General features: G+C 42.1%; 1 protein-coding gene across 2 annotated transcripts in view; it reads left to right on the forward strand.

Moving 5' to 3' along the window:
* The window catches only part of CREB5 (cAMP responsive element binding protein 5), a 620,787-nt gene that overhangs the window by 296,376 nt on the left and 311,111 nt on the right, over positions 1-13,300 (forward strand). The gene's annotated exons all lie outside the window — the stretch shown is intronic.

The following is a 13,300-nucleotide window of genomic DNA, read 5'->3' on the forward strand; positions in this document are numbered from 1 at the left end:
GTGCACAGCTCAATAACTGCTCAAGAAAGTCTTAACTACAGATTCACATGTTTTATAATGATTAATTTAAAAACCTTTATCCTATGGATTTAAATGGCTTTAAATATGTATAACATATCTGGCTCACATTAACTATATCTCCAAATTACATTATGCAGGAATTTCGCTTTTCTGAAACTTTCCTCTTCTGAAATGTTAAATAAAGCAAAAATGAGCCCGGACCTAAAAGAAACATTTAACGTTGGTGTTTTGACTAGCGGTTTGCATGTCCACTATTGCCAGAACTGCAATTGGATTTAATTGTAACAAGCTTCTTTTAAAGACATTTTCATTTCACTTTATATCGCATGGATGCCTAAGGGTAATAGGTAATCCCATCGACAAATAGCAAGAAAAATATTTTAGAACGGATGGAAGGGTCTTTTCAGATGAAACATTGTACGTACCCCAGCGCCCAAGGTATTAAATGAGTTGGGGGGGGGGGGGGAGTGTGGAGGGATTTGTATAATATGAAATACCACAGAAAGTGGTTTTCCAAGGAAAACACAAGGAAACCTTCAACGAGAATTTAATGTATGCTAAGGTTTTTAAAAGGAAACATTAATGGTGATATAAAATCTCTCAGGATAACCAAGCAATAAATTTAATGTCAGAGAATGACCTGTCATTGGGCTTACATCGAGCAGTGGCGCATTCACCAGAAAAGAAATAATTACATGTTTATGGAAGAACTTCAAAGACCTGTTGGAGGCACATACCCTAATCCTTGGGCACAACAGGATTTCCATAAGAATTTCAGATTCAAATGCAAAGAAAAACAGAGCACTATTGTTTAATAGGATACATAATGTGTTTAATGTTTCTTTGTTACCTATGATCTTGAAAAAGATTTGAATTTTACTTAATATCATGTTATGAAACAAGAGTAATTAACCACATGCTGGGATGTTTAACTGTAATTCACGCTATGCAAGTTTTTCAACTCCTTGTTGACTATATGCTGCTCAAAACATGTAGCTGACAGGCGCCTAGAAGACATTTACAAGCCAGCTAAATCCCTGCAGTGGAACTGTAGCCTGATGTGGATTTTCTCCTAGTTTTGTTAGTTGTTAAGCATTTTCATTAATTTTGTTCCATATGTACTTGAAATTCGTATCACATAACAGTCTTTATTTAATAACCTTGAGCAAAGAGTAATACTAGCTAGTAATAATACTTAGTAAGCAGGTACAGATCACCTTAAAATAATCTGACTTCATTAATCAGCCAAAGCTGATAGCTGATAGGCTGTTATGGGTTATTACAGATCGTCATTGGCCCATTTACTCTGGTCATTTTCATGAACTATCATACACAGTGCCTTTTGCACTCAGATTGTAGGATTTTTTTACTGCAACCAGGTGAAGCAGTTTGTCTCTATCGTCTTACAGCAGCCTCCTTTATATACTGGTTGCCCCTTTGACCTGCATAAACCAACTTGCATTATAATGCCTCCTTTTCTACAGTTATTTATGTAAAGTTTTTTTTTTTCTCTTCTGTTTTGGATAGACTAGGAAGGTTTAATAAAACCCCGTCAGTTTTTTTTGTTATGCCATATGTGTCTTATACTTATTATATACAGTGGAACCTTGGTTTACGAGTAACGCGGTTAACAAGCGTTTTGAAAGACGAGCAATTTTTTTTTTTAATTCTGACTCGGTTTGCGAATGTTGTCTTGCAAAACGAGCAGAATTCAAGCTAATGGGCGGTGCAGTACTGCATTTGGCCAGAGGTGCGGGGCGCCGGGGACACTCGGAATGGTTCGGAGCCGTTTGGAGCCATTTGGAAATACTCGGAATGTCTCGGAAATACTCCATTTCCGAGTGTTTCCGAGCTTTCCGAGTTCAGCCGAGCTGTCCCCGAGTATTTCCGAGGCTCTCCGGCGCCCCACACCTCTGGCTATATGTGGTATTGCATGTAATAGAAGTCAATGCGGAACAAATTATCTTAGTTTCAATTGACTTCTATGGGGAAACTCGCTTTGATATGCGGGTGTTTTGGATTACAAGCATTCTCCTGGAACGGATTATGCTTGTAATCCACGGTTCCACTGACATTCTATCCCACAGACACAACAGAAAATGAGATCTCTTTAGTTGTCACTACAATACCTTTGCCCTTATTTAAAGAAGCTCCCTTCTATTCCTGTTCAGGTGTTGGCTCAAAGTTCTGTATTTTCTAGTACTACTATTTTGTAAGAGGACATATGCTTAAAGTGGTTGTAAAGGCTGAAGTTCTTTTACCTTCATGCACGCTATGCATGAATGGTAAAAAAACCTTCTGTGTGCTGCTCCCCCCACAGCCTGAGCCCTAATTGCCTGAGCACCCTCTCGATCCAGTGATGTACATGGGAATCTTGGCTGTCCTGGGTAGCAGCTGAAGCCATTGGCTTCCACTGCTGTCAATCACAGCCAGTGAGCCAATTAGGAGAGAGCGGGGGAGGGGGCAGAGCCTGAGCCGTGGCTCTGTGTGCTTTATAGAAGTATAGAGCACGGCTCAGGAGCGAGCACACACTAGTGCCCCCATAGGAAGGGGCTTGCTATTGGGGGCACTGGTCAAGGGGGAGAAGCCAGGAGTGCCAGGGGGGGACCCCTGGAAAAGAGGAACAAAACCATTGCACAGAGAAGGTAAGTATGACATATTTGTTATTTTAAAAAAAATTACCTTTAGAATCACTAAAGGACATCTGTAGATAAAAGGGATCACCCCTTGGATCACCAATATGTTAATAACTATAAAGTTTAAATAATAATACACTTTTCAAATGAATTTGTAAATCCAGTGCCCCAGTCAATGTTATTCCTTTTTTTCCCACAAACAGAGCTTTCTTTTGGTGGTATTTGATCACCACTGTGGTTTTTATCTTTTGCGCTATAAACAAAAAAAGGCCAACAGTTTTGAAAAAAAAAACTATATTTTTTCTGCTATAAAACATATACAATAAAATATGTAAAAAATGTAATTTCTTTATCAATTTAGGACAATATGAATTCTGCTACATATTTTTGGTAAAAAAAATCTCAATAAGCATATATTGATTGGTTTGCGCAAAAGCTATAGTGTCTGCAAACTATGGGATATTTTTATATGATTTTTACATATTATTTTTTTTTACTAGTCACAGCGGCGATCATCGTTTTTTAGCGGGACTTCGACATTGCGGTGGACAAATCGGACACCTAACTGACAGTTTTGACAAATTTTTGGGGACCAGTGACATTATTACAGTGATCAGTGCTAAAATATACACTATTTATGTACTAATGACACTAGCAGGACAGGAGTTAACACTAGGGACAGTCAAAGGGTTAAGTGTGTACCTAGGGGGTGCTTTCTAACTGTGTGGAGAATGCTGTGACTGGAGGAAGACATGTTCCTGATTAGCAGGAATACAAAATCTCCAGCTTCTCCCCTCTCGTTATGTGTCTCTGGGGAATGATCGTAGGTGGCCGCCGGACATTGGGTCTACCGGACTCGCTTATTAACATCCCATGTGTCCAATCAGCGCTCGATCGTGCCTCCGCCGGTGCACCCCCCAGTGGCTATTGCATGAAACGACGTACAGGTATGTCGTTTCGTGCAATAGAGCCAACCTGCCACAGTACATCTGCAGTAGGCGGTCGCCAGCCAAAATATTTTTCCTAGTTTTGAGGGGGACCCCTTTTAAATTTTGGTTCTGGGTTCCCCTTTGTGCAGGGACTGTTCTAAACACGGGAAAAATGCACCACTTTACAGGCATACTATAGACACCCCCCAGGTACGAAATTTAAAGGAATATTTCACTTTTATTGTTTCACTTTAAGCATTATTAAAATCACTGCTCCCGAAAAAACGGCCGTTTTTAAAACTTTTTTTTGCATTGATCCATGTCACCTGGGGCAGGACCCAGGTCCCCAAACACTTTTTATGACAATACCATGCATATAAGCCTTTAAAATTAGCACTTTTGATTTCTCCCATAGACAATTCATTATAGCTGCGAATACTTTTAAATGACTTTTTTCCTTTAGAAATGTCATTTTGTGCAGGGACTGTTCTAAACATGGGGAAAATGCGCCCCTTTACAGGCATACTATAGACATCCCCCAGGTACAAAATTTAAAGGAATATTTCACTTTTATTGCTTCACTTTAAGCATTATTAAAATCACTGCTCCCGAAAAAACGGCCATTTTTTAAACTTTTTTTTTGCATTCATACATGTCCCCTGGGGCAGGACCCAGGTCCCCAAACACTTTTTATGACAATACCATGCATATAAGCCTTTAAAATTAGCACTTTTGATTTCTCCCATAGACAATTCATTATAGCTGCGAATACTTTTAAATGACTTTTTTCCTTTAGAAATGTCATTTTGTGCAGGGACTGTTCTAAACATGGGGAAAATGCGCCCCTTTACAGGCATACTATAGACATCCCCCAGGTACAAAATTTAAAGGAATATTTCACTTTTATTGCTTCACTTTAAGCATTATTAAAATCACTGCTCCCGAAAAAACGGCCATTTTTTAAACTTTTTTTTTGCATTCATACATGTCCCCTGGGGCAGGACCCAGGTCCCCAAACACTTTTTTGACAATAACTTGCATATAAGCCTTTAAAATGAACACTTTTGATTTTTCATGTTACTGTCCCATAGACTTTAACGGTGTTCCGTCGACTTTCGAATTTGCCGCGAACATCACATATTGTTCGGAGTTCGCAGAAAAAAACTGAAATATCACATGGTCCTAAGTATTCAGACCCTTTGCTCAGTATTTAGTAGAATCACCCTTTTGATCCAAGGTCTCATGCACACGAGACGATGTTAAACTCACGTTCAGAGGCAGTTGGACACTTTTTTCAACTGCCCCTGAACCCATTCAATGTTATCCTATGTGTCCATGTACACAGTCTCGTTTTTTGGCGTTTTTAGGCAGTTGCGTTTAACCTCGTTTTTCCAGAAGCAAAAAAAATGGGTTCAGACGCAAAAGTTTTCCACGTTTCAGACGCCAAATTCGGCTAAACGTGGCTAAACGCTGGTACCGCAAATTTGGTGTGCTAACACAGTTGGACTAACACTATAACATACCCAAATTTGGGGTTCCTAGCACCAAGTGGCTCCGAGATATGGGGCCCCAAAGTCAGGTCGGAAAATGTCATTCTCTGCTGCAGAAGTGCTTGACATTTTGCGACCTGAATTTGGGGCCCTGTATCTCGGGGCCACTTGGTGCTAGGAACCCCAAATTTGGATATAAAATATGTTGTAGTGCTGGTTCCACTGTGTTAGCACACCAAATTTGGGGTTCCTAGCACCAAGTGGCCCCGAGATATGGGGCCCCAAAGTTGGATTGCAAAATGTCATTCTCTGCTCTGCAGACGCTTCTAGACGCAAACGCGGTAAAACGCGGCTAAACGCGGAATGCAAACTCAGCAAAACGGTTTCTTAATGCCGGTTTCAGCTTTTAGAAACATGTGTTCAGCAGAGTTTGCACCGGCGTCTCGTGTGCATGAGGCCTTATACAGCCTTGAGTCTTTTTGGGAAAGATGCAACAAGTTTTTCACACCTGGATTTGGGGATCCTCTGCCATTCCTCCTTGCAGATCCTCTCCAGTTCTGTCAGGTTGGATGATAAACGTTGGTGGACAGCCATTTTTAGGTCTCTCCAGAGATGCTCAATTGGGTTTAAGCCAGGGCTCTGGCTGGGCCATTCAAGAACAGTCACGGAGTTGTTGTGAAGCCACTGCTTCGTTATTTCAGCTGTGTGCTTAGGGTCATTGTTTTGTTGGAAGGTAAATCTTCGGCCCAGTCTGAGGTCCTGAGCACTCTGGAGAAGGTTTTCATCCAGGATATCCCTGTACTTGGCCGCATTCATCTTTCCCTCGATTGCAACCAGTCATCCTGTCCCTGCAGCTGAAAAACACACCCACAGCATGATGCTACCACCACCATGCTCCACTGTTGGGACTGTATTGGACAGGTGATGAGCAATGCCTGGTTTTCTCCACACATACCGCTTAGAATTAAGGCCAAAAAGTTCTATCTTGGTCTCATCAGACCAGAGAATCTTATTTCTCACCATCTTGAAGTCCTTCAGGTGTTTTTTTTAGCAAACTCCATGCGGACTTTCATGTGTCTTGCAGTGAGGAGAGGCTTCCGTCGGGCCACTCTGCCATAAAGCCCCGACTGGTGGAGGGCTGCAGTGATGGTTGACTTTCTACAACTTTCTCCCATCTCCGGACTGCATCACTGGAGCTCAGACACAGTGATCTTTGAATTATTCTTTACCTCTTTCACCAAGGCTCTTCTTCCCCAATAGCTCAGTTTGGCCAGACAGCCAGCTCTAGCAAGGGTTCTGGTCGTCCCAAACGTCTTCCATTTAAGTATTATGGAGGCCACTGTGCTCTTAGGAACCTTAAGTGCAGCAGAAATTTTTTGTAACTTTGGCCAGATCTGTGCCTTGCCACAATTCTGTCTCTGAGCTCTTCAGGCAGTTCCTTTGACCTCATGATTCTCATTTGCTCTGACATGCAATGTGAGCTGTAAGGTCTTATATAGACAGGTGTGTGGCTTTCCTAATCAAGTCCAATCAGTATAATCAAACACAGCTGGACTCAAATGAAGGTGTAGAACCATCTCAAGGATGATCAGAAGAAATGGACAGCACATGAGTTAAATATATGAGTGTCACAGCAAAGGGTCTGAATACTTATCACCATGAATACAAAGGGTCTGAATACTTATCACCATGTGATGTTTCAGTTTTTCCTTTTTAATAAATCTGCAAAAATGTCAACAATTCTGTGTTTTTCTGTCAATATGGGGTGCTATGTGTACATTATTGAGGAAAAAAAAAAAAAAAAAAAATATATAATATATATATATATATATGGTTTAAACATAGGCAGGAGTTTGACTTCAGGTGACTTCACTTCCAAGGCTTCCTATCCTCTGTAGTAAGGTAATGTCTGCAGCCGTATGCTGAATACATGCAGCTTCCTTGGTAAACATATTTATTTCTATACCTGTGATGCAATCTCACATACAATAGCCCTGAGCCAGATGACATACACTGAGATGACATCATGGGCAGGTGGTGGCAAGAACTGAAATGCCCACACAGTGTATGAGCGAATGCTTTATATGGTTTTTATGCAAAGTAAACGGTGATATCTTAGAGAGATATGTCACCCAAAAAGTATGCAGGATACAGAGTACTTATCAGTTGTGTCAGAATGTTTGTGCAGTAAAAATCAAAGCGCAACATACAAGAGATCTTCAGCTGAACAGATAAGTGTCAAGATAAGTGTAGAACACGCTTGTCTTTTGTATGTTTACTTATCCTAAAAGATGTAGCTTTCTTGTATTTCCACTTTTCATGTGCACAGTAGTTATGCAAAGGAACTGATTTCATATTTTGTTTGTGTGGAACATTTAAAGTCATCCTTTTCCCCATGTTCCTATTGCCACAAATGCTTTAAAGACAAGCATAGCCAGTTCATACAGTCTGAATCTTCATCAGCAGCACCATATTTACCGTACTGTGCTTTTCTTGCCAGTAGAGTAGCAGGACAGTACCACAGTCCTACACTAAAGTGAACCTTTCTATTTGAAAAATACTTTTATTTTTTGTACATCACAGGACACAGAGCAGGCTATAAATCATGGCTACATGGGTTATGGGCCACATATAGGTGAGTGGACGCTGGCAGAAAAAACAGACAATAAGCCCCCCTATATAACCCCTCCCACTCTGGAAGCTTCTTGTTTTTTTTCCCCAGTGTATGAAAGGTGATAATCCCTGAAGTACAACTCTCTGTATGGAAATACCAAATTCGCAATGGTTCTAGCAGGGATCAGGAGATCGATCTTCTGATCACTGGCTCAATCTATTCCTTTACCTGGGAGGCTAAGATGGATGGTACCTAGGCCCTGCTATGATCGAAGTGCCGTGCGTTTACGCTGGAACTGGAAATGGTAAGGAATGGGTAGCCATCTTGGTAAAGAAGATGAAGCCAGTGGTCTTCTCAGGCTCTCTCTCCGGCAGCAGCAACACTGTAGGCTGCAGCTGTGCAGCAGAGGAGGCACAAGGTAGGCTTTTGAAGTCCCGGGTATGTGAGTACACCACTGGGGAGTGAGGTGCTGGCAACTGGATGGTTCTCCCCTCCTAATAGGGTAGCCATGGAAAATATCTTCCAGGAAAGCATGTGGGGGGTGAATGGTTCAAGGGCACCATCGTCAGGTCCAGAGGAGAGTTGTATTCCTGCTGAATTTGTGTCTTCTAAGAGACCAGATGTAACAAGTGTGTCTGAGCCATTACATCTCACTGGTATTGTGACCACTGTAGGGGCATCAACTTCAGCATATGTCACTAGGGATGACTTAGCAGCTCCTTTGGCTGGCTTGGAGGTAAAGATTGCTGGCATGCTCACCTTTAAGTCAAAGCAAAGAAAGTCCTGGTCAGCCAAGTAAGCTGAACTAGAATCCAAATCCTCTTCACTGTAAAGTAGCGCTCCCACTCGTTAAGGTGGGGGGAGGCTGCTGGCTTTTTCGGAAGCCTGGCAAAAAGCGATTTCAGACAATTGGGTCCTTTCCACAAATTCTCATGGGTACAGGTTGAAGTTTTGGACCTTCCCTACTCAACGATTTATAAGGTCAAATGTACCTGTAGATCAGCCGAAGTGGGCATTGTTGATTCAGCTTTCACTGTTTCCCAGTCCTCGGTTGCGGGGGGTAAAAGCCTTGCACACATTAGATGTAATTCGGGCTGTCAGGATGATATTTGAAAATGTCTGTGGCTATCAGGCAGTTTGATTCATTGTTTGTCCTTCCCAAAGGCTCTAGGAAAGGACAGGCAGCTACCAAGTCAACCATTTCACTGTGGTCTTTGTCAGCTTATTGCCCATGTCTATGGCTTGAAGAGGAAGATTCCACCTTTTCAAGTATGGACACACTCTCCCAACGGAAGTGTGGGAGCTTCCTGGGCTAACCATCATCAAGCATCAGTGGCTTTAGGTTTGCAAGGCTGCAACCTGGTCATCAGTATACACCTTTATAAGGTTTTACCAGGTGGATGTGAAGGCTGCTGAGGATACTGCTTTTGGCTACAGCATTATGCATGCTGATGGTGGTTGCTGTGTCTCGCTCTGCCCATGAGCATTGCTTTGGGACATGCCAGGTAGTCATGATTTAAAGCCTGCTCTGTGTCCCCTGTAGTACAAAAAAGAAGATTGGATTTTTGTACTTACCTGTAAAATCTATTTCTTGGAGTACATTACAACCACCTCTTTTTGGGGGTTCATTGCTTGAACTGAGGAGCTTCTGGAGTGGGAGAGGTTATATAGGGGAACTTCCCGTCTGTTTTTTCTGCTAGTGTCCAATCACCTATAGGTGGTATATAACCCAGATAGGCATGATTTATAACCTGCTCTGTGTTCCGCAATGTACTCCAAAAAAAGCATTTTACAGGTATGTAAAATCTGCTAATCCTGCTAATCCCCTAAATCTGCTAATGCTTCGAATCCCCTATGCAAAATCATTGCTTAATATCTGGAAAAATAACTATAAATATTAATAGTTTCTCACTGTAGACATATAGGTAACAGTTAATATTCTAGTGAATAGTGCTTCCTTAAGGCTGGGTTCACATATCAACACGCAGCGGCTCACAGCAGGAGTCCGGTGCGTCCTTGTTCACCATTTTAGGTCTGATTTCAGCCTGAATTTTTGGCTGAATTCGGACCTGAAATGGACCAAAAGACACACAAATCACATCAGAGCCGCTGTGGAGATGTGTGAACCGGCTCCATAGAGAGCCGGTCACCACCTCCTGCTGTGCAAATTGGATGCAGGGAAATCCACATCCAATTCGCACTAGTGTGAACCCAGCCTAAAGCAATATTAAACCCAAAAGCGAACATTTATTATATTGCAGTCTACCATTACCAATGTGATAGCTGCATTAGTTTTCTTTTTTTAAAACTTTATTTCTTCTATTTTCATCTGGTGGTCCATCCAGTAAGCCTGTTGTTTTTCAAAGAACTAGCTCTCTTGCAGATGTATTAGTTACAGGGATGAGACAAACCATTTAACACTGCCAGGCTTGCTTACAATGATCAGCTTTTATTTAATTATGTAAAACCTTTATACAAAAATGAAAAAAACTTTGCTGTAACTGCTTATAAAGTTTTAGCTGGAGTTTGGATTCAATTTGTTGTATCTAATCTGTTAGTACATCTAATGCCGTGTACACACGAGCGGACTTTACGGCAGACTTTGCTCGGCGGACTTTTCGACGGACTTTACGACGGACTTTCTGAATGAACGGACTTGCCTACACACAATCCACCAAAGTCCGTCGAATTCGTACGTGATGACGTACGACCGGACTAAAACAAGGAAGTTCATAGCCAGTAGCCAATAGCTGCCCTAGCGTGGCTCTTTGTCCATCGAACTAGCATACAGACGAGCGGACTTTTTGACCGGACTCGATTTCGACGGATTAATTTAAAACATGTTTCAAATCTAGGTCCGCCCAACTTTTGAGAAAACAAAGTCCGCTGGAGCCCACACACGATCGAATAGTCCGACCAAATCCTGTCCGCCGGGCAAAGTCTGCCGTAAAGTCCGCTCGTGTGTACGCGGCATAACACTCCCCTCCCCCAAACTGGGAATGTTGCTGTCCAAATGTGCTCCCTGTGCTCATTCATTCAGAGTGGGTTCGGTGTATTACAGGCCAGATGACCAGATAAATACAAAACACATGCAGCGCTAGGAAAAGTGCATATACATCTTAGACATGTATAAGTGACAGAGTGCTAAGTACATAACTTATGCCAAATAGGCAATAGGTGTGGTTGGTGAACATTTAAAAAATGAACAAATAAGGAAAAAAGTCCATAAGTGTATTGTGGATCATATGTAAGTCCACAGAAACTGGGGGTTCATGGGCATATGCGGTGTCACACCTGCGCATGAGATAGAAGCTGGAGCAAACTATGTGTGTATGAGGAGACACTTAGCACACAGGTCTTCTGAGAGTCCAACTTAAAACTGCAAACAATAGAAGTGAATAACCTTACCAGAAAGGATGGACGCAGTCACCGTACAGTGAAGTGTTCACCAACCACACCTATTGCCTATTTGGCATAAGTTATGTACTTAGCACTCTGTCACTTATACATGTCTAAGATGTATATGCACTTTTCCTAGCGTTGCATGTGTTTTGTATTTATTTATTCCCACATTGCTTACCACATTGTTACATGCTGGCAGCCATCACTTGTACTACTTTTTGTAATAGCGCAATTATTGATTTGTCCTATTTGTATTCAGATGACCAGATGAAAACAGAAGAAAAAAAAAATATGAAAATGAATGCAGCCATCACATCTAAAGATTGATAAGCTGCAATATATTACACTTTTGATTTTGCCGCTTTAAAGGGCAATAAAATATGGTTAAAACATCTTGATATCATATATTAGGCTCAAATTACAAAGGAAACACAGTGAGTTATTGGCAGTTGGATCCAATTACATTAGAAAATAACATTTACATAGCTGAAAATAAAGATCTGTATTCTGTGTTAGAACTTTGTGAATTGAGCCTAATGCATGAAAAGTTGTAGACAGAACTACTGTAGTATGGTTTTCTTGCATATGAGTTAGTATTCAAAGAGTCACTGGCATTTGGTAAAGCCAAAACTAGTCCCTTTCAGGTAAAGACCTTTATGTAGTTATGTAATTTCCTTGAGCATCTAAGCAAGTCTTGGCAACACAGCTTATGCCCCATGCACCCTGTGCATATAGCCTTGGTGCATGAGGCTCCGGCGATTGGGTGCAGATGGAAAGCACAAATGCACCATACAGCCCTGTTGCCAGCAACCTGTCAGACTCTATGAGAGACTGAAAGCTGCTGCTTCTATATGGGGCAGGATGGTGCACTGAGGTTGATTTACTAAAACTGGAGAGTGCAGAATCTGGTGCAGCTGTGTATAGAAACCAATCAGCTTACAGGTTGTATTGTCAAAGCTTAAAGGAGTTGTGAAGGCATTCTCTGCATTAAGATAAAAAAGCCTTCTGTGTGTAGAGGCCTCCCCAGCACCCCCTAATACTTACCTGAGCCCCATCTCTGTCCAGAGATGTCCACAAGTCCCCTCGGTTGTCCGGGACTCTCCTCCTGATTGCCTGAGACACAGCAGAGGCGTCATTGGATCCCACGGCTGTCAATCAAAGTCAGTTAGCCAATCAGGAGAGAGAGGGGCAGGGCCGAACAGCAGCTCTGTGTCTAAATGGACACACAGAGCTGCAGCTCAGCTCGGTGCAAGCAGCTTGCTATGGGGGCACTTGACAGGAGGGAGGGGCCAAAAGCAGCGAAGAGGGACCCATGAAGAGGAGGATCCGGGCTGCCCTGTGCAAATCCACTGCACAGAGGAGGTAAGTATAACATGCTTGTTATTTTTTTTTTTTTTTTTTTTAAACTAGACTTTACAATCACTTTAATTGAACAAAATGAAGTTAGAAGCTGTTTGGCTACTATGCACAGCTACACCAGATTTTTCACTCTCCAGTTTTAGAAAATCAACCCTACTGAGTGCTATTAATGTACTAATGTTTAGGGATATATGTGGCCAGGGACAAATGCCAGACGCCTTGCATACTTCTGGACGCATACTGCCCTAAACGTTAGTAGCACTCAGTCCACCATTCAACCTCGTCCAGCAGCAGCAGCTTTTAGCCTGTCAAGGAGTTTGACAGGCTGCCAGCAATGGGGCTGGACGGCATCCTGTACCTTACACTGGCACCAAAATACCAGAGCCTCATTCACCGGGGCTAAACACCCAGTGTGCATAGGGCCTGAATGTTATATCATTTCTTTACATACACTGACATACACATCAAAGCCCACTCACAATGAAACTAGACTCCCTACAATGTTCAAAGACAGTTAACTGTGTCATAAACAGCACCAGTCCAAGAACACTGTCAGCATATAATGTTTTGATGTACTTAGAAGCCCAGTAGTGAAATTTTTAGAGACTTTGTCTTGATCGTGAGTTATTACCCGCTTTTGATATTGAAAACTGAAATTAAAAGTGGACAGCTGGACTAATGACCCAACTTTTCTATTCTGCAATTAAGTCAGACACCTTGGTCACCTCCCTGTCTCAGCCTGAGGCTGGGCAATGACTGAGCAGCATCAGCCCACCCTTCTGTCACTCACTTCCTGCTGTCAGCATGTTCTATGTTAGTACACGTGCATGCAGAACACAGGGTTGGATC

Source organism: Aquarana catesbeiana, linkage group LG05, assembly GCF_042186555.1.
Source record: "Aquarana catesbeiana isolate 2022-GZ linkage group LG05, ASM4218655v1, whole genome shotgun sequence".
NCBI classification, from domain to species: domain Eukaryota; kingdom Metazoa; phylum Chordata; class Amphibia; order Anura; family Ranidae; genus Aquarana; species Aquarana catesbeiana.